The sequence below is a fragment of the Oncorhynchus clarkii genome, chromosome 1 (genome assembly GCF_045791955.1).
Source record: "Oncorhynchus clarkii lewisi isolate Uvic-CL-2024 chromosome 1, UVic_Ocla_1.0, whole genome shotgun sequence".
In the NCBI taxonomy this organism is placed as follows: domain Eukaryota; kingdom Metazoa; phylum Chordata; class Actinopteri; order Salmoniformes; family Salmonidae; genus Oncorhynchus; species Oncorhynchus clarkii.
In genome coordinates, this window is record NC_092147.1 from 59,556,876 (window position 1) to 59,581,327 (window position 24,452).

At 42.1% G+C, this 24,452-nt stretch overlaps 1 protein-coding gene across 1 annotated transcript in view; it reads left to right on the forward strand.

Moving 5' to 3' along the window:
- LOC139409778 (A-type potassium channel modulatory protein KCNIP2-like) overlaps positions 1 to 24,452 on the forward strand; it is a 201,986-nt gene that overhangs the window by 127,368 nt on the left and 50,166 nt on the right. The gene's annotated exons all lie outside the window — the stretch shown is intronic.

The window sequence follows — 24,452 nt, forward strand, 5'->3', positions numbered from 1 at the left end:
CATTTTTTTTTCGAAAGTGCGTTTTCAAGTTCATCAACTTTCAAATCAGAATTGCTTCCCCATTGTTTTGTCAAATGCAGTGTATGATATACCATTTTGTAGCCCTGAGTCTCTACTTTTATCCAATGTAATAAACAGAAATGTAAATGTTGCTACATAAGACCAAATCCAGGTGGTCAGTCACAAATAAGAAGAGCTAATTTTGGTTAAAACTTCTGTTGCATGTGCTAATGAACATGACGAGTTCTGCCACTATCTTCAGACTCTGGTTCTGTCACTTAAAGTTTCTCAGGAGTAATGTCTCTCTCACAGGCAGCACACCCCTCTCTTTCTCTCTCTCACTCTTTCTAGGGACGGATGACACAGCGTGTTAAAACATAAACATAGCAGGCCTAGGCGACACACATAACACAGAACAAAACAAAGGATAGGATGACATTTTCATAGGCTAGAGCAGGACTCCCTCAGTAGATCAGCAATCTCAGGCTCCTAAACTGTGTTAGTTGATGGGTGATGATGGTGATGCCAGGTGTTGCCAGATGATGATGCAGTTGACGCCAGATAGTGGTGATGCAGTTGTCTTGCCGGCTCTGATGTTTTCCTTGGGCTCTCCGTAGCCTGTGATGATGGGGGATGGGTGATTTAGTTGGCTTGTAACCTGTAATTCTTGTGCACTTCATATCTATAGGCGACATTGAGTTTTTACTTTCATTGTTTTTATCTGGAATTAGTGCATTAGGGCTTGTAAGTAAACCTGTTGTATTCGGCGTATGTGACAAATAACATTTGATTTGATTAACCTAAGCTTTAGGGGCTTAACTGTATGCGTGCCAAATACATGCCAATCGTCAAATGCTTTTGGGAACTTGGGCAGAAAAAGTTCATGTCGAGCCATTTTGGCAAAAAAGGACAATGTTGGAGTTTAATTCAATAAGAAAAAAGCTGGGAAATGGAGAATTCAAAATTGGGCCAGAACAGTCGTCTATTTTTTGGGGGACGGATTTGGTGAAGTGGTAAAAGAGGATGATTGCAGAATGTTATGTGTGATGATTGTGTGTGTGATGTGTGATGACCTTCAGAAGACGGGGACTTTACATATGGCACGTCAAGGGAATTGTACTGTTCAGATGGGTTAAATGGAATAGGAACCGAAATCTGGACACTGACTGTAGGTCCATAACCTCTCACATTGCGTAATATAACAGGCTGTTAACTCCTGCAGAATTCCACATTTCGTGCAGTAAAATGATACACTGAACTTAGATTTTGACAGGAGTGGAGAAATAGGATTTCTTTCTTTCAGCATCTTAAAGAAATTGTGAATGTGTAATAGGGATAGTCTGTGTAGGGACCGTCTTTATTTGCAACATATAAGCTGATAGTATGTCAACCAATTAGCTGAAATATGCATCCAAGCTGAACTGAAATCTTATCAGAAACATATTTGGTCATTTTCACAGCTTTAAATTTCCTTTCAACCGTTCAAAGAGAAAATCTTTCCCGTTTTTTTTTTTTTTTTTTGCTCTTGCGTTTTCTGCCCGGACTCTAAACGTCCTTGCTCCACAAGAGAAGCAGATACGACCGAGAAGAGATTGAAGCATTCATTCTAGAATTTATTAGTAGTATTCTGGTGAACAATGGTTTATTTAGACTTCTAGGGCAACAAGTAATGACAGAAGAGAAGCTGCATGTATCTAATTATAGATATGTTGACTAACAAATAGCCTACCAAAATGCATTGTCTGTATTTGCGGGTTAAGGTCGGGTGTGGGCCTCAAATGTTTTACTTCATCACATAGAGTCGGGCGGTTGCCAATGGTTTATTAGGGCGGGTGGGTCTTGTCACTTCCTGACCTCTCTGAAGATGTATAGTACCAGTCAAAAGTTTGGACACACCTACTCATTCAAGGGTTTTTCTTTATTTTACTATTTTCTACATTGTAGAATGATAGTGAAGACAACAACACTATTAAATACCACATAATGTATAGTGTCATGTAGTAACCAAAAAAAGTGTTAAACAAATCAAAATATATTTTATATTTGAGATTCTTCAAAGTAGCCACCCTTTTCCTTTATGACAGCTTTTTACACTCTTGGCATTCTCTCAACCAGCTTCATGAGGTAGTCACCTGGAATGCATTTCAATTAACAAAGTTGCCTCAATAAAAGTTAATTTGTGTAATTTCTTTCCTACTGACTCCCCATCCCGCATGTGGGAGCGTAATCATCGCCTGACACTAATTAGCATAACGCAACGGACATAAATATCCCTAGAAAATATTCCTATTCATGAAAATCACAAATGAAATATATTGAAACACAGTTTAGCCTTTTGTTAATCACCCTGTCATCTCAGATTTTCAAAATATGCTTTACAGCCAAAGCTAGACAAGCATTTGTGTAAGTATATCGATAGCCTAGCATAGCATTTTGTCAAGCTAGCAGTAAGTAACTTGGTCACGGAAAGTTTACCTTTCATGAGCTTCGGATCTTTTCACTCACGAGACTCCCAGTTAGCTAGCCAATAGCTCCATTTGTACTTCACGTTTGGCTAAGAAATCGCCCGGAAATTGCAGTCACGAAAACGGCGAAAATTATTCAAAATTAGCTCCATAATATCGACAGAAACATGGCAAACGTTGTTTATAATCAATCCTCAAGGTGTTTTTCAAATATCTATTCGATAATATATCCGTCTGGACAATTAGTTTTTCAGTAGGACCGATTGGAGTAATGGCTACCTCTGTATTTTACGCGAGAGTCACCCTGGGAGCCATCAGGTGACCACTTACGGTTATTCTTCAACATAAAAGCATAAAACTACGTCACAATGCTGTAGACACCTTGGGGAATACGTAGAAAGCGTAAGCTGGTTGATAGCACATTCACAGCTCAACAGGGACTCATTGGAACGCTGCGCTTTCAAAATATGGGGCACTTCCGGATTGGATTTTTCTCAGGCTTTCGCCTGCAACATCAGTTCTGTTATACACACAGACAATATCTTTACAGTTTTGGAAACGTTAGAGTGTTTTATATCCTAAGCTGTCAATTATATGCATATTCTAGCATCTTGTCCTGACAAAATATCCTGTTTAAAATGGGAAAGTTTTTTTTCCAAAAATGAAAATACTGCCCCTAGAGTCGCAACAGGTTAATGCGTTTGAGCTAATCAGTTGTGTTGTGACAAGGTAGGCGTGGTATACAGAAGATAGCACTATTTGGTTAAAACTTCTTGACTATACTTGAGACGCAGATGTCTCAAGTAGACACCTGGAAATGCAAATGCACTACGCTAAATGCTAAATGTACTCGTTTAACAACTCAAACCTTGATCAAAATTCACAACCAGGGTATTGAATTAAAGCTACACTCGTTGTGAACCTAGCCAACAAGTCAGATTTTTAAAATGCTTTTCGGCGAAAGCATGAGAAGGTATTATCTGATAGCATGCACCACCTGAAAATGCCTGAATGCGACGTAAACAAAGACTCTGCTTATCCGACGCAGCACAAAACGCAGAAATAAAATATAAAACATTCATTACCTTTGACGAGCTTCTTTCTTGGCACTCCTATATGCCCCATAAACATCACTATTGGGTCTTTTTTTCGTTTAAATCGGTCCATATATACCCAAAATAGCTTTGTATGGAAGCTGTGTCATTCAGAAAAAAACATTGTTTTTAAACGCTGCGTAATTTTTTAAAATTAAAAAAGTCGACGATAAACTTTCACAAAACACTTCGAAATCCTTTTGTAATCCAACTTTAGGTATTAGTAAACGTTTATAATCTATCAAAATGATTACAGGGCGATGTATATTCAATAGCTCCTCGTTTGCAAATCAATGGCTGCCCATGTCCACATTAACAACATCCGGGTGAAGACTGGAAGAAACGGATGCCAGATAGATGGATTTTCCAACAATTAATTCAATTGAAAATGACGACAATGGCGACATCGTGTGGAATTTGTATGAATTGCATGCAGGTCGATATTAAATTTTGCCCTCTTTTAACAACTCATGGAAGTGACTTATGGAAATTATTTTTAGCTTTCAGAGAGCAGTTTTTCTTGCGTTTTTCAATGAAACACACGATCTGTTATAGTCACAGCCATGATTTAACCAGTTTTAGAAACTTCAGAGTGTTTTCTATCCACACATACTAATCATATGCATATACTATATTCCTGGCATGAGTAGCAGGACGCTGAAAAGTTGCGCGATTTTTAACAGAATGTTCGAAAAAGGAAGGGGTAGACTTAAGAGGTTTTAAAGACCCAAGTCCGTATTATCTAAAAAAAACAGCTTAAATAAGCAAAGAACAACAACAGTTCATCATCACTTTAAGACATGAAGGTCAGTCAATTCGGAAAAATTTCAAGAACTTTCAAAGTTTCTTCAAGTGCAGTCGCAAAAACCATCAAGCGCTATGATGAAACTGGCTCTCATGAGGACTGCCACAGGAAAAGAAGACCCAGAGTTACCTCTGCTGCAGAGGATAAGTTCATTAGAGTTTGACAGAGACAGAGTTCAAGTAGAAGACACATCTCAACATCAACTGTTCAGAGGAGACAGTGTGAATCAGGCCTTCATGGTCGAATTGCTGCAAAGACACCACTACTAAAGGACACCAATAAGAAGAAGAGACTGGTCTGATGAGTCCAAATTTGAGATTTTTGGTTCCTACTGCCATGTCTTTGTGAGACGCAGAGTAGGTGAACAGATGGAGGAGGAGGAGGTGTGATGGTGTGGGGATGCTTTGCTGGTGACACTGTCTGTGATTTATTTAGAATTCAAGGCCCACTTAACCAGCATGGCTACCACAGCATTCTGCAGCGATACGCCATCCCATCTGGTTTGCCCTTAGTGAGAGTGGTGTCCAAACTTTTAACTGTTACTGTAAAAACTGGTATCTGTGCTCACTCAAAATACGCTTTCTGATGTGACAGAAAGTGTGAAAACCACTCAATGGGCACTACAGATCCTGAGTACTTCTGTGTCCTGTCTGTGACATCCCCTCTACTTGCTGAGAAGTGCTGACAATAAAGACAGTGATAAGGGTTGCTCTCTTGACACTCACACCTCATCAGTGTTAGCCATCAGTCTTGTGTGTTTTCATGGTCATCAGTCAACTCACGTAAAGTTTGTCAAGGTCCCGACATCAGTTCTACCTTCAACCAAAAATGGTTCTTCAAAGGGTTTCTCTTCAAGGTTCAAATAGCATTTTCTAAGAGTGTACCTCTCACCCTTCTCTGGTCTACTGATGCGATTAAATCCTCAAACTCAAGTGGACACCAGGGTGGGGATCTCACGAAAAGCAAGTTGGGGTCTTCTGGGTATGTCTCCACATCAGACATCATGTTTTCTGTAGCCCCCTCAAAGCGCTGCCTTTCTCCAGCAGAGAGTTCATTAATTCGACTATGGCCTGTGAAATACAATAGACCATAGGTTATCCTAATAAACACGTCATGATGCGCGGTCCCATGATTTGAATGGGATTTTTTGTTGTTGTTGAAACGGCACCAGGAAAACTAAACCAAAGCATGAATTGTCATACCATGTCGCTAGACTGCTTACAGGGTAAGGAAATAAATGTGTTATTTTGTAAGTTGGGTGAACAAATTGGTACACACTTATAAACTAGCCCATCTCCGACGACACCGCATTCACTTTTTTTTGCGTCCCTCGCTGATGCTCTGTCTGGCCTGTCTCGATGCTTCTCTCGTTCAGTCCAATATCGGTTTGCAGCTGCATTTCGGAGGAATGAGTCAGTGGAGTCGGAGGAGTTAGGGTGGTGTATTAGCTAAGGTTCTATACAAAATCCTTAAGAAAATAGTAAGATGTTGGAACTATGTTTGTCAGTCCATGTCTTTTAGGGACTAACTCACATTCAAAGTCTGCTTTACTCCACTCTCCAGTATACGGGTGATGCAGACTGGTCTTACTGAGACATTCAATTATTCAATTATTACGTTTTTGCATGATATTCACACAACTGTCATGCAACATATTTGGGAATGTGTAACAATCTTTAAATCAATCAAACCTTATTTTTTTTCAAAGTAAACAATGTTGTCAAATATAAAGTCTGATAGAAGTTTGTCCTCACCTTTCGTGCGGCTTAAATTTGTCCTCCTTTGCTTACCAGGTTGCATTAGCTTGCTTTAGTCAAAACAGCACTGTGCAATTTCTTACCCCTGCATCTTATGTGAAATCCACATAACACGTCTGCTAAGTAGCTAGTTGTTATTGGCTATATTGTCGTTGGCTGTGACATTAGCAATTTAGCTAGCTAACTTACCTAGAGGAAGTCCGCGTTGTTTAGTGTCTAAAACTAGGGTTTTGGGGTGCCAAAGTAGATTTCTAAGCAAGAGGGACCAAGGCACTCTTTTTGACTAGCTAGCAATGTCATTTGAACTTCCAGATCCAGTGTTATATGCCTGTTTAAAAATACTATCTAACTAGTTACACGTCTGCTGTTCTATGCTTTCAACTCTACTTTAAGTATTTAACTAGCTTCAGAAGCAGAAGCAAACATGTCTGCCTCCAAATTGGAAGAGCTCTTACTACTTGTGAGAAATAAAAACAAACGAGGAAGAAAATGGCATGTTCGTCCACTGAACACTTCAAGACGGCAAGATGGAGAATATGTCTCTTGTACGACCTATGCGAAGCATTGATGGGGAAAGACATTTTCAATACTTACATATGTCGGCTGCAAGATTTTACAACTTTTTCAGTGGCTTGTCCCTCACATCTCACACGAGAGAAATTACATTTTGCCCGTAAGTGCTAATGAAAGGTTGACTGTCACCATTCGGTGTATTCGGATCTGAGCTCCGGCAAACTCGGGCAGCAAGTACTACAACTACTACAACTCAAGGGCTATTTCTCAATGGCCCAGATGGCAGTCTGCGATGTAAAGTACCACTTCACCATGGTCGACGTGGGCGCATTTCGTCAGGAGGGAGATGAGGGAATCTTCTCACGAAGCAAGTTCGGGTCCGAAACTCATTGCAGACCAGCTGCCACTTCCAAGGCCAGAGTCTTTGCCAGGGACCCAAACACAAAGCCCATATGTCTTCATGGAGACGAGGTATTCCCTCTGAAGGTCAACATGATGTGACCATAACCAGGTAAGATATTGTAAATTATGTGAAAACAATTTGTAATGTTGTAATGATATGCCTCACATAAAAGTGCAGTCAAAAGTATAGACTACACAGTTTTTACAGTCAGTGCTTGACTTAAAATAGGTACAGGTACTCATTTTGGGTGCGGGTACTGTTTATATTTAGGTGCAAGAAATCCACAATGCTTTTGAGCTAATATTCAATAAGAGAAACTGGAGCTTAAGTAGTAGAAAATGTGAAGTGTCGGTATTCAGCTCCGGTGAGCTCCTGCCCAAGTCAAGCACTAGTTACTGTACATATTTAATGGCCTTCATGTTACTTTTCAACACTGACATTCTTCTTTTATTCATAGGTTCTTCTGGCCTTGATGATGCCAAGAAGATCTGCAATTACCGTCACTCAAGAGGCAGAAGAATTTTAGAGAACTGCTTTGGCATCCTTGCTGCGAGATGGAGGATCTCGCAGCAAGGTTGCCCCAGAGAAAGATGAGACCATTGTGAAGGCCTGTGTGACCCTCCACAACTACAGTGCCTTCAGAAGGTTTTCACACCCCTTGACGTATTCCACATTTTGTTGTGTTACATCCTGAATTTAAAATTGATTAAATTGAGGTTTTTTTTCACTGACCTACACACAACACCCCATAATGTCAAAGTGGAATTCTGTTGTATTTTTTTTAATAAAAAATGAAAAAAGTGTCAACAAGTATTCAACTCATTTTTTATAGGAAGCCTAAATACGTTCAGGAGTACAAATGTGACCAACCGGCTCAAAGCGGTCTTATTTAGCAAAATTTGAATTGTGTTTTTTACATTGGATAAAAGTAGAGACTCAGAGCTACAATGTGGTATATCATACAGTACAGTTGAGGAACAATGATAATGTAATTTTGCTTTGGCAGTTGATAAACTTGTAAAATAGCCTTTGAATGTTTTGGTACTACTATTGGAGAGCCCTTCTTTGTCTTTACCCGGTCAGCATTGTTCACACCCTCTTAAGTATTAGCCCCACCCGTTTCTTAAAGGGTTGATCCAAATGTACTAACAACTAGCTAGCTACTTCCAGACATCTAAGTGAGAGAGAACAAGCAGCTCACGGAACATTATTCACCCTAGCAGAACTGGTTAGGCTGTCATGTTATCCAGAGCGTTGGTGACTGCAACTGTGTTGCCAGATTGTCCGTTCATAAATTCAGAGCGTTTGGCGTTCAGAGCGCACACCTGACGCTCTAGCCGATTAATAGGGTTGATCCGAACATTCTGCCCTAACAACAGCAGTCAAGCACCCGAGCTAACTGTTTAATATTGGCTAGCTTGATAGCGACTTCCAGACACATGATGAGAGAACACCTCACTCTGACAAATTTACTCACCCTAGCAGAGCTGGTTAGGCTGTTATGTTATCCAGAGCGTCGGTGACTGCAACTGGGCTGTTGGCAACAATTTAATTCCACTTTTTTGCCGACAATTGCTGACACAAGCCATTTTCAACGGGTGTTTAACATTTGTAAATCAGTTATTCTGCGATCTCTGGCACACTCAGACCAGAGTACTCTGAAATTGGAGTAGATGGCCAGACTGAATTTACGAACATACCCGAAATGGTTACTTGCATAGCGGAGTATTTTGTTAAGACATGTAGCTAGCTAGCTAGGTAAACAATGAAACATAATCACAACTCATTACGTTACTACCCTGCATGATTCTGCAGGTGGACTAACCAACCAGGTTCAATGTTAGCTAGCTAACATTAGGCTATAGCTAGCCAAGCACATGTTTTTTTCTGTCAAAATTAGAAATGTGTAATATCTGAAAATGTAGCTAGCTAGACTATCTTTCCCGTCTTACGCATCTCCTGTCGGATGCCATGGTTGCCCTTAGTTTGAATATGTAATCCGGGGACAGGTGTTTCCTCAATCTCATACTCGAATTCCAGTGATTTCAAAACTCAGTCCTCCAGAAAGTGGAGAGCAACACTTAAGCAGTTTTAATACACAATACATGTTATTTTAAGCCGCTCTAGACAGGTTTATCTACACATACTGACCAGCTTCAATAGACAGAAGTGTGCAATATGGCAGACAAATCCCAGTGCATCTCTCAGCATGTCCAGCCCACTCATTATCTCAGCCAATAATGGCTAGCGGGAAGGTTGCCTGCTTGTTCTGTGGCTAAACCAACTAGGCTGGTAATTTAACAGTTTTATTCGTATTCACGTTTGTTATTAAGGCGCATGAAAGTTCACTTGTTTGAAAAGGCATTTCTGCCAAAAAATGCATTTTGATCCCAATTTTCTTTGTTACGTTCAAACGGCTCTCCTGTGAAGTAGTGACCAATGACATACACCGAGTTTCCTGAATCGGGTCACAAATTTGCTTAACAAGTCACATAATAAGTTGCATAGTGTTTAACATGACTAAACACAGAGTGAGTCCATGCAACTCTGTACCCCACACATACTGTAAGGTTCTCAAGTCCAGGGAGGTTTTCCATTTCCTCGCATAGAAGGGTACCTATTGGTAGATGGGTAAAGCATAGTGAAGTTACACTTTGGATGGTGTATCAATACATCCAGTTACTACAAAGACACAGGCATCCTTCCTAACTCATTTGCCGGAGAGGAAGGAAACCACTTAGGGATTTCACCATGAGGCCAATGGTGACTTTAAAACAATTACAGAGTTGAATGGCTGTGATAGGAGAAAACTGAGGATTGATCAACAGCATTGTAGTTACTTCACAATACTAGTATATTGGACAGAGTGAAAAGAAGGAAGCTTATTCAGAATGAAGCTATTCCAAAACATGCATCCAGTTTGCAAAGATGCTTTTAAGTAATACTGCAAAATCATTGGCAAAGCAATTAACTTTTTGTCCTGAATACAAAGTTTGGGCCAAATTCAATGCAACACATGACTGAGTACCACTCTCCATATTTTCAAGCATAATGGTGGCTACATCATGGGTATGATTTTAATTGTTTAAAACTAGGCTGAAAAAAAACTAGGCCAAAACTAGGCCGAGAAAAAAAATGGATGGAGGCAAAATTCTAGAGGAAAACGTGGATCAGTCTGCTTTCCACTTGTTTGGTGGCTGGACCACCACACAAGTGGTGGTCCAGCCAGTCAAGATGCTTTCAGTATAATGTTTTGAGGATCTGAGGGACCATGACAAATCTTTTCAGCGGTGGAAGAGACGTTGTTATGCCCTCTTCACGACTGTGTTGGTATGTTTGGACCATGATACATCCTTAGTGATGTGGACACCTAGAAACTTGAAGCTCTCGACCCACTCCACTACAGCCCTGCCGATGTGAATGGGGGCATTCACAGCACTCTATTTGCTGTAGTTCGCGATCAGCTTCTTTGTCTTGCTGATGTTGAGGAAGAGGTTGTTGCCCTGGCACCACACTGCCAGGTCTCTGACCTCCTCCCTATAGGCTCTCTCATCATCGTCATTGATCAGACCTACCACCCTTGTTTCATCAGCAGATTTAAAGATTGTGTTGGAGTCGTGTGCAGCCACTCAGTCGTGGGTGAAGTGGGAGTACAGGAGGGGACTAAGCACACACTCCTAAGGGGCCCCCGTGTTGAGGGTCAGAATGGCGGATGTGTTGTTTCCTACCTTAACCAACGTAGGGGTGGCCCGTCAGGAAGTTGAGGATTCAGATGCAGAGGGAGGTGTTCAGTCACAGGGTCCTTAGCTTAGTGATGAGCTTGGAGGGCACTATGGTGTTGAACGCTGAGCTGTAGTCAATGAACAGCATGCTCATGTAGGTGTTCCTTTTGTCCAGGTGGGAAAGGGCAATGTGGAGTGCAATAGAGATTGCGTCATTTGTGGATCTAATGGGGCGGTATGCTAATTTGAGTGAGTCCAGGAAATCTGGGATGATGGTGTTGATTTGAGCCATGACCAGCCTTTCAAAACATTTAATGGTTACGGTCATTTAGACAGGTTACCTTGGCGTTCTTGGGCATAGGGACTATGGAGGTTTGCTTGAAACAGGTAGGTATGCGGCCTTGTGAATGTTAACCTGTTTACTCACATCGGCTACGGAGAGCGTGATCACAAAGTTGTTTGGAAAAGCTGGTGCTCTCATGCATGGGTCAGTGTTGCTAGTCTCAAAGCAAGCATAAAAGGCATTTAGTTCACCTGGTAGGCTCGCGTCACTGGGCAGCTCGCAGCTGGGATTCCCTTTGTAATCCATAATAGTTTACAAGCCCTGCCACATCTGACGAGCGTCAGAGCTGGTGTATTGACACTTTGCCTGTTTGATGGTTCGTTGGAGGGCGTAGCGGGATTTCTTGTAAGTGTCCGGATTAGTATCCCACTCTTTGAAAGTGGCAGCTCTATCCTTTAGCTCAGTGCGGATGTTGCCTGTAATCCATGGCTTCTGGCTGGGATATGTACGTACGGTCACTGTGGGGACGACGTCGTTGATGCACTTATTAATGAAGCCGGTGACTGATGTGCTAAACTCCTCAATGCCATCAGATGAACATATTCTAGTCAGTGCTAGCCAAACAGTCCTGTAGCTTAGCATCTGCTTCATTGTACCACTTCGGTGTTGAGCGTGCCACTGGTACTTCCTGTTTGAGTTTTTACGTGTAAGAAGGAATCAGGAGGATAGAGTTATGGTTAGATTTGACAAATGGAGGGCAAGTGAGCGCTTTGTATGCGTGAAGTAAAGGCGATCTAGAGTTTTTGGTTCTAGTTGCACAGAAAACAGAAAATCACTCGGAAACAGGCCTTTTTACGCAATGTTTGTGGGTGCGTGAAAAACAACAAAAATGAAATTATTGAAATACTTATTTTGTTCGTATGGGTTCTTATTCATCTGTTCTCTTCCTAAACTGAGAAACTGACACATTTACATTTACCCAGTCCCAGAGTACCTCAGTGGTGATGGAGGGGCAGGATGAGGGAGCACCATTTTCTGGTGATTTTACACTTGACGTCTTCTGAGAGCTGTTTGAAACACTCCTATGGAATACTAACGTGTGTGTGCGTGCGTGTGTGTTTGTGTGTGTGCGTGTGTGTTTGTATGTGTGCCTGTGTGTGTGTGAACTATTCCATCCTTTCTGAATTTTTGGACTTTCTGATTTAATCCAATCATATCTGTAAAGACTGAGAGCCCTGTTGTGTATTCAGGCATTTGTGGATAGGTTGTTTTGTCTTCTGGTTGATGTTACAGGATTGTTTTTAGACAAAACTTTGTATCATCAATCACACATATAAATGCAGCACTGCCGTCTGCGCACACATACACACGCATGCACGCACTCAGGAACGTAGGCAGGCACACATGCACGCCCCCCCCTCCGCCCAGAGTGTCTGCATATTATTCTACTACCGACTACACTGCCCGCTAGTGTCTGTATAATGAACTTACATGCATCCAGGATGTGCTGGTAAGGAGTCTGTGAGTTTGCACGTTTTAAATTAAATAAACCTTTTTTGTACATATATTAATGAGTACCTGTCAATGAGAAAGACAGAAAGAGTGATCAGTGAGATAGTGAGAGAGTTGCAAGCCTGTAGGGAACAGCTCACAAAGTCCGTTTTGAGTGGTGTGTGTGTGTGACCTAGGTCTTCCTCTCTCTGAGGAGAGTACCAACATCACTAATATATGAGGTGTCTCTGCTCTATTCCCTCACTATTGCTTTCATTTACTGCTCTCTCCTTCTGTCTTTCTCTCAGTTTATCTTTCACTTTCCTCTTTCCCTCTCTATCTTTGTACATTCCCTAGTATTCTCTCTGTCTCTTTCTCTCGTTCTCTCTCTCTCTCTCTCTCTCTCTCAATTAAATTAAATTAAATTAAATAGACTTTATTGACATGGCAAGTTACATTACTTACATTGTCAAAGTATACATATAGCGAGAAGGGTGAGACCAACAGCAACAACAATAATAATGGTAGTGGAAATGGGATTACCATTAACAGCAACCACATCAACAATATTACAGTTTTTCCCAATTGCTAAAACACTAAAACCCATTGGCTGAACAAAGTTCTCAGTTGCCTGGACTGATTTAGCTAATTATGCAGTCTGTTGTCAATACCTTAAACCATTTCACATGCTAAAACACAATTTGCAGATATCACTTAGACTTTTCAGCAAAACTCTAAACACATTCTCATTCTCAAAACACATTCTGCACTCTAATGCACATGTCATCCATACTGGTAAACACAAGTGGCAACAATCAAATACAAAAAGAGAATACATGTCATTGATTAAACACAACCACTCAAAATTGATTTAACCTGTTTCAAATGATGCGACACAACCAATATAAGCCAGGTCAGAGAGCAAACAGGTTGTTGAAGGTGGGAAGGAGAATGTCTGAGAATGGATACTGTAGTACAGTGCATTGTAGGCTGTATACTGTACAATGGATGAATTGTATGGCCCTGAACATTGTGCTTTCCATTTATTAACAGTACTGACTGCTCAATAGATTTTGACTGGTTGCAGGTTCATATCAACAAAGAACAAGAATTACAGTATCACAGAGACAAAGGACAAGTTTTTGATGGGGTACAGTACTGTAAAAATAGGGGTACAGGGAGGAGGAATAACAAAAAACAAAATTGCAAAGAGCAAAGCAGAGTAGTATTTTCTGATCAATTTTGAGCTACTATGATAGAACATGTTTTCATTCATCAAAGGATAATGATGGAAAAATTAGAATCTTTTTTTTGATTGAAAATGTACTTCTCCCTGAGAATTGTATGTTTTGAACAATGTGTTTTCTATTTTTCTGTGTATTGTTTACTGACTGCTTGAGAGTGTATATCATTTTGATCACTTTGTTTATGATTTTGAGAGTTGATTTTGATTTTGAACACAGGTAAAACTGTTTTGAGGCGAATGTTTCATTTTGCAAGAGGAGTCAGAGGTTATGTAAATAGTGCATGAAGATGAGGTTTTGTGTTTAATGTTTTCAGGAAATGGAGCAAGGTTTCAGTAATTGTGTTTTAGCAATTGAGAAAAACTGTAATGAGAAAAACAATACATTAAAGCAATAGTAGTAGACCAGTCTCAACATGACTGAGAAGCCACATGACATGGTATGAAAGCCAAAACAAAACTAAATGTGAAATATTATTGAAATTACATTGCACTTTTCACTGGCTGTCCCTCAGGTTGTGGCAGGAGGACACATATTTGGCTGCCAAAACTGCACATTTAGGCTTTTCACCAAATAAATATTCGATTTTTTATTAATCTTTTATAGTTTCAAATTCGCTGTACTGAATGATAATTTGGGGAAATAAATATTCTCTTAGGTCTGAGTATTTGTCACAATGTAATAGGAAATGCAGCTCTGTCTCTACCTCTCCCTTGGAGCAGAGTGAGCACAACCTGTCCTCTCTGGGCAGCCAGGTTTGCCTGTGACGACCGTTCTCTTTTGCCAGACTGTGCTCACTGAGTTTGTACCTAGTCAGTGTTTTCATCAGTTTTATGTCAGTCACAGTGGTCAGATAGTCTGCCACCATGTACTGTCTGCCAAATACAGTGCCTTGCGAAAGTATTCGGCCCCCTTGAACTTTGCGACCTTTTGCCACATTTCAGGCTTCAAACATAAAGATATAAAACTGTATTTTTTTGTGAAGAATCAACAACAAGTGGGAAACAATAATGAAGTGGAACGACATTTATTGGATATTTCAAACTTTTTTAACAAATCAAAAACTGAAAAATTGGCCGTGCAAAATTATTCAGCCCCCTTAAGTTAATACTTTGTAGCGCCACCTTTTGCTTCGATTACAGCTGTAAGTCGCTTGGGGTATGTTTCTATCAGTTTTGCACATCGAGAGACTGACATTTTTTCCCATTCCTCCTTGCAAAACAGCTCGAGCTCAGTGAGGTTGGATGGAGAGCATTTGTGAACAGCAGTTTTCAGTTCTTTCCACAGATTCTCGATTGGATTAAGGTCTGGACTTTGACTTGGCCGTTCTAACACCTGGATATGTTTATTTTTGAACCATTCCATTGTAGATTTTGCTTTATGTATTGGATCATTGTCTTGTTGGAAGACAAATCTCCATCCCAGTCTCAGGTCTTTTGCAGACTCCATCAGGTTTTCTTCCAGAATGGTCCTGTATTTGGCTCCATCCATCTTCCCATCAATTTTAACCATCTTCCCTGGCCCTGCTGAAGAAAAGCAGGCCCAAACCATGATGCTGCCACCACCATGTTTGACAGTGGGGATGGTGTGTTCAGAGTGATGAGCTGTGTTGCTTTTACGCCAAACATAACGTTTTGCATTGTTGCCAAAAAGTTCAATTTTGGTTTCACCTGACCAGAGCACCTTCTTCCACATGTTTGGTGTGTCTCCCAGGTGGCTTGTGGCAAACTTTAAACTACACTTTTTATGGATATCTTTAAGAAATGGCTTTCTTCTTGCCACTCTTCCATAAGGGCCAGATTTGTGCAATATACGACTGATTGTTGTCCTATGGACAGAGTCTCCCACCTCAGCTGTAGATCTCTGCAGTTCATCCAGAGTGATCATGGGCCTCTTGGCTGAATCCCTGATCAGTCTTCTCCTTGTATGAGCTGAAAGTTTAGAGGGACGGCCAGGTCTTGGTAGATTTGCAGTGGTCTGATACTCCTTCCATTTCAATATTATCGCTTGCACAGTGCTCCTTGGGATGTTTAAAGCTTGGGAAATCTTTTTGTATCCAAATCCGGTTTTAAACTTCTTCACAACAGTATCTCGGACCTGCCTGGTGTGTTCCTTGTTCTTCATGATGCTCTCTGCGCTTTTAACGGACCTCTGAGACTATCACAGTGCAGGTGCATTTATACGGAGACTTGATTACACACAGGTGGATTGTATTTATCATCATTAGTCATTTAGGTCAACATTGGATCATTCAGAGATCCTCACTGAACTTCTGGAGAGAGTTTGCTGCACTGAAAGTAAAGGGGCTGAATAATTTTGCACGCCCAATTTTTCAGTTTTAATGTGTTAAAAAAGTTTGAAATATCCAATAAATGTCGTTATTTCTCTGTCTGTGTCTTTCTGTCTTTCTTTTCTTTTCATTATTCCCCTTTATGTTTATTCTGTCTCACTCCAGGTTCCCAGGCGTATGCATTCACCCAGAGTTTTATAGAGAGCTCGCATTTCTGGGAGGTGAGGGGGGGGGGGGGGGGGGGGTTAGGAAATTTGGGAATGAAAATGTTCAGACTGTGATCCTGTCACACTGTATGCAAGGATGTTTGATCATATCTACTAGGGTCATTAACATACACACACACACACACACACACACACAGGAGAGAGAGAGAGAGAGAGAGAGAGAGAGAGAGAGAGAGAGAGAGAGAGAGAAAAAAAAATGCATAGGGAATAAGAGAGAGAGTGAGTCTGTTTTTTGTCCACACCTGTTGTCCCTTGCCACAGGGAATGACGGCGGCAAACAACATTGTAACTTCACAATAACAAACGTTCAATGACTAGCAGGCACAAAAGCACAAAAAACTCTCAATAGCTTACACACATACAGTACATGACAATAGCATACAACGCACCTACAGTATAGCCGTAAACACTGGCTAGGTTCTGGTAAACCATTTCTAGAACTGAAATTAGGTCACACATAATGAACACAGGTGATGGTACAGGGATGGGTGTGTTTGTGTTTGTGTGTTCTTGTTTAGAAGGGAGTGGACACTTGGGTGTGGCAGTAGGTCAGAATATAACCTCCTCACACACACACATTCAAACACACACTTGTTCGCTCACACACATACCGTGTTGGCTATGCTTGTCAGGTCATTAAAGTTTCCAAGCCTCCCAGAGGAGGCTTGGGAGGTCTCTATGCTGTAATCATCATGTCTCTATTCCGTCTATCTTATCTGCTGTTTGTAAAGGGTGAGTCTAGCTCCACCACATGTGTCTGTGTGTGTGCGAGCACGAGTATGCCCCAAATCTTATCTTGAAGAATAGTCCTATTCCATATTCAACAATTGTCTTTTGGGTGTTGTTTTTACTCTCTCCACCCACTAGGTGGCCTATTTCAGCTGAAAGATTTTTTAAAATCTGTAGCACAGATAATGAAGACTATAGAGACTGTCTGTGTCTCTACAGCAGAAATGAGGCCTGTTTCACGTGATAAATGATAAACAACCTGCTCGATGAATAACTTAGCAGAAGTTAATGAATGGATAGGGGAGGAAGGGCATTGAGAATGAATGGATAGGGAGGAAGGGCATTGAGAATGAATGGATAGGGAAGGAAGGGCATTGAGAATGAATGGATAGGGAAGGAAGGGCATTGAGAATGAATGGATAGGGAGGAAGGGCATTGAGAATGAATGGATAGGGAGGAAGGGCATTGAGAATGAATGGATAGGGAAGGAAGGGCATTGAGAATGAATGTATAGGGAAGGAAGGGCATTGAGAATGAATGGATAGGGAGGAAGGGCATTGAGAATGAATGGATAGGGAGGAAGGGCATTGAGAATGAATGGATAGGGAGGAAGGGCATTGAGTGCGTCTGCGTGTGAGCGCGTCCGCGTGTATGTGAGAGAGACACAGAGAGAGCGAGAAAGAGAGAAAGAAGTTGGCAATATGTCTAAAAGGAAATGGAGTGGAGTGAGTATGGAATGGAGCTCATTCGTTTAAGATATCCCACCACAGCTCAGTGTGTGCGTACAGCAGCAATCCACACGCCTCGGAAATAACAATAGGAACAGCGCCAGCCCTGCCTGTCTCTCTATCACATTTACTACTAACGCTTCAGAGCGCTCTAGAATATATATATATATATTTTAAACACACAGAAAAGTTTATTCACTTATATTGGACTGTGCTTTTGATAGGCTTGGTGTGTGTGTGTGTGTGTGTGTGTGTGTGTGTGTGTGTGTGTGTGTGTGTGTGTGTGTGTGTGTGTGTGTGTGTGTGTGTGTGTGTGTGTGTGTGTGTGTGTGTGTGTGGGTGGGTGTTTGTGCATGTGTTTCTATGGTCTTTGTGTGTGTGTGTTAGTTGTGCCTGTGTGTCCTCTTCTCTCTGCCTCCCACTCCATTCTGCCGTCAGACCTCGCCCTGACAGATTAATGAGTGTATTGGATAGCAGCATTACTGTATGGAGGGTACGTGATAGGGCTAAATGAAAGCTGTGTGTTGTTTAGCACTAGTTAGATGATTTCTCTAAGGTAATCTTTACGAGGGCACTGAGACTAATGTGTCTTTCCTCCTCGTCTTGCTTGCTGGGATGGAGAATTAAATAGCAACTGTGTGTGTGTGTGGGTGTGGGTGGGGGTGTTTGTGTGCGCCTGCGTGCGTGCATGGGGGTTTAGGGAGGAGATATATTGAGAGCTAAAGAGGAGGGGTGGAGAGGAGGAGGAGAGGAGAGGAGAGGAGAGGAGAGGAGAGGAGAGGAGAGGAGAGGAGAGGAGAGGAGAGGAGAGGAGAGGAGAGGAGAGGAGAGGAGAGGAGATAGGGAGGAGGAGGAGGGAGGAGAGGTGATAATACAACTATATAACACATCGACGAGGCCAATTTACCTGCTGACAGCTAGAATGAGGTGAAGAATACTGCAGGAGAAAAGAGATGCTGGAGGTAATACAGTAGGGATTGTTTTTCCTCTCCTCTCGTTGTCGTTCTCTCGCTGACACAATGTCATCAGGTCTTAGTCACTCCACATGGGTCATTTCTCTTTATCTGTCTCTATTTCTCTCTCATTCTCTGTTGTTCCTTCCCTTGTTTTCTTTTTTCTCCTCTCATCCTTCCCTATATACAGTATGACACCTCATCAATACATACACGAGAAGAAGAATCTTTAACAAACATGCCTCCTGTGCATTTTCAACAGAGAATAATGTGTGTGCGTGCGAGTGTGTGTGTGTGTGTCTGTGCACCTTTGACTATTGCTTTCTTGGGATCTTCCCTATGACTGCCCTGCTAATGTGCTCTGCTGGACCTGGTAAACTATGGAAAGTAGACATGTAACTGATCCAAATGTTCTCCTAATCAGGCGTAAACTGGATGCAGTTATTTCGGAATGATAAATGCATTCGAAACACAGGGCTTTTGAGCGATTATCCAAATGCATTAAATAGTCTATTGTTTAATTATTCAAGGCTCCCTTTGTTGTTTCATTTTCAAAATGAAAAGCTTTATTGTTTTAATGCCATGAATGATTCCTATGCTGTATGAATTCGTGATTGATTGAGATACATTGAGGTAGGCCCAAGTGACGTTAATGACAGCTATGAGAGGGCACACTCACAGCTCGATGTTGGATAGATAGATTATACACGGCTAATTATACACGGCTACCGTTGATTACTTTGACCAATTGGAACCATGTAAACAAAAGTAAACACATTTTAAGAAATCACAGAGTTTTTTTTTTTCCTGAACAAAGCCCTTGTTACAGCAAAGACAAAAAAAACGAAAAACTAAAAGCATTCATGAAATGAAATAGCTTTGTCCAACATGTTGCAATTGCGTGAGGCTTGGAGCGCAATTGATATCGGATTGGATTGTGGAATCTGTTTTAAAGGGATACTTCAGGATTTTGGCAATGAAGCCATTTACTTACTTTCTCAGAGTCCGATGATCTCGTGGATACCATTTTTATGTCTGCGTGCAATTTGAAGGAAGTTGCTAACTAGCGTTAGCGCAATTGCTAACTGCCGTTAGCGCAATGAAAGGAAGTCTATGGTAAACTGCTAGCATGCTAGTAGATACCATAGACTTCCAGTCATTGCGATAACGCTAGTTAGCATTCGATCCCGAAACGACCTCTAAGTTCCTTCATACTGGATTCAGAGACATAAAAATGTTATCTGTGAGTTCATCTGGAATTAGATAAAGGGCTTCATTGCCAAAATCACAAAGTATCCCTTTGAACAAAAACTCTAAAACAGGCAAGAGCAGCTAGATCTGTCTAACTTCTGAAGCTATGGAGGTTTTATAAAGCCTGACACATTCAACAGTTCTTGAGTTTTCCTCTGCTCACTTTGATTAGAAAACATGATTGCTCGTCTCCTCACTCCGCTGATGCCTCCGTCACATTGTTCTCACCGGTCAATGTATCTCACTGGTGAAATGTGCTGTTATGCGCATTTCATTTCTTATTTTTCAGGCTGATCAAATGTCTGATTTGTCGGACTCAGGTTATGGTCGGGCTAGGTTGGACAGGCCGATGACAATTCTAGCGTTTGTGCGTGTGTGTTGACAGGAAGGGTACTATGTTTCTGAAAATAGCCTGTGCTCAATACAGACGTATGCATTACTGTCAACATCCGTTGGAGGAACCGGTTACAACATGGTGTTTGTTTTGTCGTCAAACTCCACAGATATCAGCAGTTACAGTATGTCAGATTGTGTTCCCTGTCATATTGTGTGTCTCCCTGTAGGGTCAACCAAGGACAGGCTAAATTGGGGTTATGAGAATAAGGACATGCCATGCCAGGGTGTTCCCTGGTGTTGTGTGCTGCTGAGACAACAACAGTAATGAGATGTCTGGTGCAGAGACTCTAGTAAACAAACAGCACAGACATGACTAATAAACAGATTGAAATGCATAGAGAGAGAGAGAGAGAGAGAGAGAGAGAGAGAGAGAGAGAGAGGAGAGAGAGAGAGAGAGAGAGAGAGAGAGAGAGAGAGAGAGAGAGAGAGAGAGAGATTGATTGATTTGAGTTTTAAATAATCTTTATTGGGTCTGGGGGCCCACCACACAATAAATACTCATACAAAACCACAGTTGCACATCAATTAAAAACACAACTCCAATTCCTCCTCCACAGTAACTAAACACAACAGCCTCTGAATACCCCATATACTCAAAAACAGATCAATATTGTTGACAAGTTTATAATAGGCAAACTCAACCCTTTGTCTCGCTGCCAACATTCCCTCCAGCATTCCCACCACATCCACAGACCCCTGTCCCCGAATACTGTTCTTCCGGGTTTTCCATATCGCTAATTTTGCTGCCCCTAACACAAAATTAAGCAACACAACTACACCCTTTTGACTGAACCTGTACTTTGGCCCAATTATATACATACAGTTGGGAAGAGAAAACCTCTCCCAAAGTTGAGAACCAATTAGTGATCAGGTCAATCATCCCGACCAACCTAAAAACAGAGATTCAGACTCAGCACAGAATGGACACCCCTCCACAACAGTAGGGTCCTGGTGTACCAGATGCATGTTGGTGGCTATAGCTCCATGTATTATCCTCCATTGGAGGTCAGCTGTCCTCTTATCAATAGGCAGTTTGTATAATGATCGCCAACAGCCTTTTGGAGAGGCACCTGGACCAAGCACACCCGCCAACCTCATCGATTTTACCTCTTCCAGTGAAGAGGCATGGGACACCTTTACACATATTCTGTACATGGCCTTCTTTCCCACCTCCTTGAACTCACCCAGCTCCGGGATATCGAAGGAAAGCAGCATCCCCACGTCCTCCTCGAATGCCCCCATCGCAGCACTTACAATCAGTGCAGGGAACACATAATCCAGACCCTCCTTCCACCGATCAGAATTGGAAGTATCAGTCACATACTGCAGATGAAGCACTGGCAAGGAGTCGCAGACCTCAGCGACGACCTTCCTCAGTAGGCGAGATGATCGGATCCCCGCTCTTTCTCCCAGCTCCTCCAACGATCTGCTCCTGCTCCGCATCAGATGACCCAGCTTGGTACACCCCACGCCTAACAGGCATGAACGTAGGCTAGCTGAAACCAGAACAAGAGAGGCTCTTCAAAAAGACACATCCCTGGTGGCGTGCAGGCCTTATGGGACTTGACAAGGACTCTCCAAGCCTGCATAACAGACTCATAAAATGGAGTCAGGCCAGGCAAATCACCCCCCTTGAGCTTTAAGAGGAAAAGGTGCTTGTCTAAGCCCAAACAGCCCGCTCTCCTCATCAATGTGTAGGCTGTTTCAACCCAGCTAGAACTGTCTCTGTACAACAATCTCTGGGCTGCTTGAAGCCGGAAAGTCATGATTCTAGAGGAAATGTCCACCAGGCCTTGCCCACCCTCGTACAGTGGCAGGTACAGGGCTGCAGCTTTAATCCAGTGTTGTCCAGACCAGAAGAAATTGACAAGGGTCCTCTGAAGCTCTTGTGTCAGACCCTTTGGTGGCTACAAAATCCTTAGTCTGTGCCACTGGGTAGAGGCAGTAAGATTACTAGCTACCAGTACCCTTCCCCTATAAGACAGCTGGGGCAGCAACCATTTCCATCTTGACAGTCTGGAACACACCTTCTCCACTACACCCTCCCAGTTATTTTTCTGAAAGACATCAGAGCCTAGAAAAATCCCAATGTCTTCATCCCATCTCTGCCCCACTGAAGCCCCCCTGGTAACCATGGAGCGGACCCCATCTGAAGCTGACCTGCCCACAGCGCTTCACTCTTTCCGCAATTGACTCTAGCTGAGAAGGCCCCCTCACATGCCTTTAAAGCGTTTGAGAGAACCTTAACATCTTCACCCCCTGTAATAAAAACTGTCTCGTCATCTGCATACGCAGACAGTGCTATCGTGGGACCCTTCATTACACCTGGCACGGAGAAACCAGTAAGCTTCGCTCTTAAAAAACAAAGCACTGGTTCAATCGCCAGACTATATAACTGCTCTGAAGTTGGGCATCCCTGCCTGATGGCCCTTTGGACAGGGATGGGGCACCTCAAACCACCCCCCACCTTCACCATACATGAGGCCCCAGCATACAGTAAATTCATCCAAGACAAAAACATTTTTTAAACAAGTACTGGTGGTCCACACGATCAAAAGCCTTCTCTTGATCCAAAGAAAATAAACCCACATTTACATCAGACAGTTTACAAATGTCTAAAACATCTCTTATCAGAAACAAGTTATCAATGATAGAGCGACCAGGTACACAGTAGGACTGGTCCTTGTGGACCAACAATCCCAGATACTCTTTCAACCTGTTTTGTATTCTGCGCACAGCAAAGCAACAGGTCTCCAATTTTTTATGAGAGCCAAATCCCCCTTTTTTGGCAACAGTGAAAGCACCGCACGTTGACAGGATACAGGAAGAGAACCCTCAAGAAAGGATTCACACACCACTTCATAAAATTTTTCCCCAATAGACCCCCAAAAGTGCTTATAAAACTCAGATGGTAAACCATCAATGCCAGGGGCTCGGCCTGTTGAGAGCTGCATAACTGCTGTGGACAGCTCTTGCAGTGTAATGTCAGAGTCCAATGTGACTCTCTGCTCAGGTCCCAATTGAGGAAGACCGTGTAACAATTGTTCAGTACACAGAGAGTCACAATCCTCCGCCTTATAGATGGCCGAGTAGAAATCCACGGCATGTTGACGCATTTCACTGTCATCCGTGGTCACCTTCCCATCAGGGAGACGAAGGCAGACCATCTGTTTACGTTGCAATGTCGACTGTCCTAGGTTTTTTTTTAAACGCTAGGAGCATCCATATCCTTGAGGGAAGCGAAACGAGACCTAATCAAGGCACCCTTCACTCTTTCATGCAGAAACGACCTCAGTTCATGTCTCTTGTCCTGTAAGTTCATGACTAGTCCAGGGTCGTTCTGAGTGAGCAGCTTCAATTCAATAGACTTGATGTTCTGTTCAAGGGCCTTGATAGTCTCTTTAACTTCCACTTGAGACAGAGCAGTACACTATTGACAAAATAATCATATTTGGGCCTTCCCAACCTCCGACCATTGTCTCAAGGACTCAAAATTCCCTTTTGTAACCCTCCATTTTTCCCAACACAACAAAAACCTTTCCTAAAACATGACATCATGTAACAATTTAACATTAAAATACCGGTAAGGTGATGACCTTCGTGGACAGGACAAGTGAATATCAACAGTAACAATATGATGATCAGAGAAACCCACAGGAGTAATGGCACACTTTCCAACCCTACTACAGTATTGCTGAGATACATACAACCTGTCTAACCTTGCTGCACTGACACGACCTTCATTCATTTTTAGCCATGTGTACTGCCTAACTTTTGCATTCCTTACTCTCCACACATCAGAAAGCTCAAACTCAGTTAATAGGCAAGACAGGCAAGTGGCTGACCGCATGTGGGGTTCTTCAGTGGTGCTATCAACAGTAAAGTCCACTCTACAGTTCCAGTCCCCCGCTAAAACCATACACCCCTCCTGGTCACACTGTCTTAAGGTTTCCTTTATTTGATCAAATACAGCAATACGCTCTGTACCCTCATTAGGAGCATCAAATTAAAAATGTAATTACAAATTAAAAACATAACATCCACCTTGACCAATAAAACTCGACCCTTGACAATCTCTGTTGTAGATACCACAGTCACCCC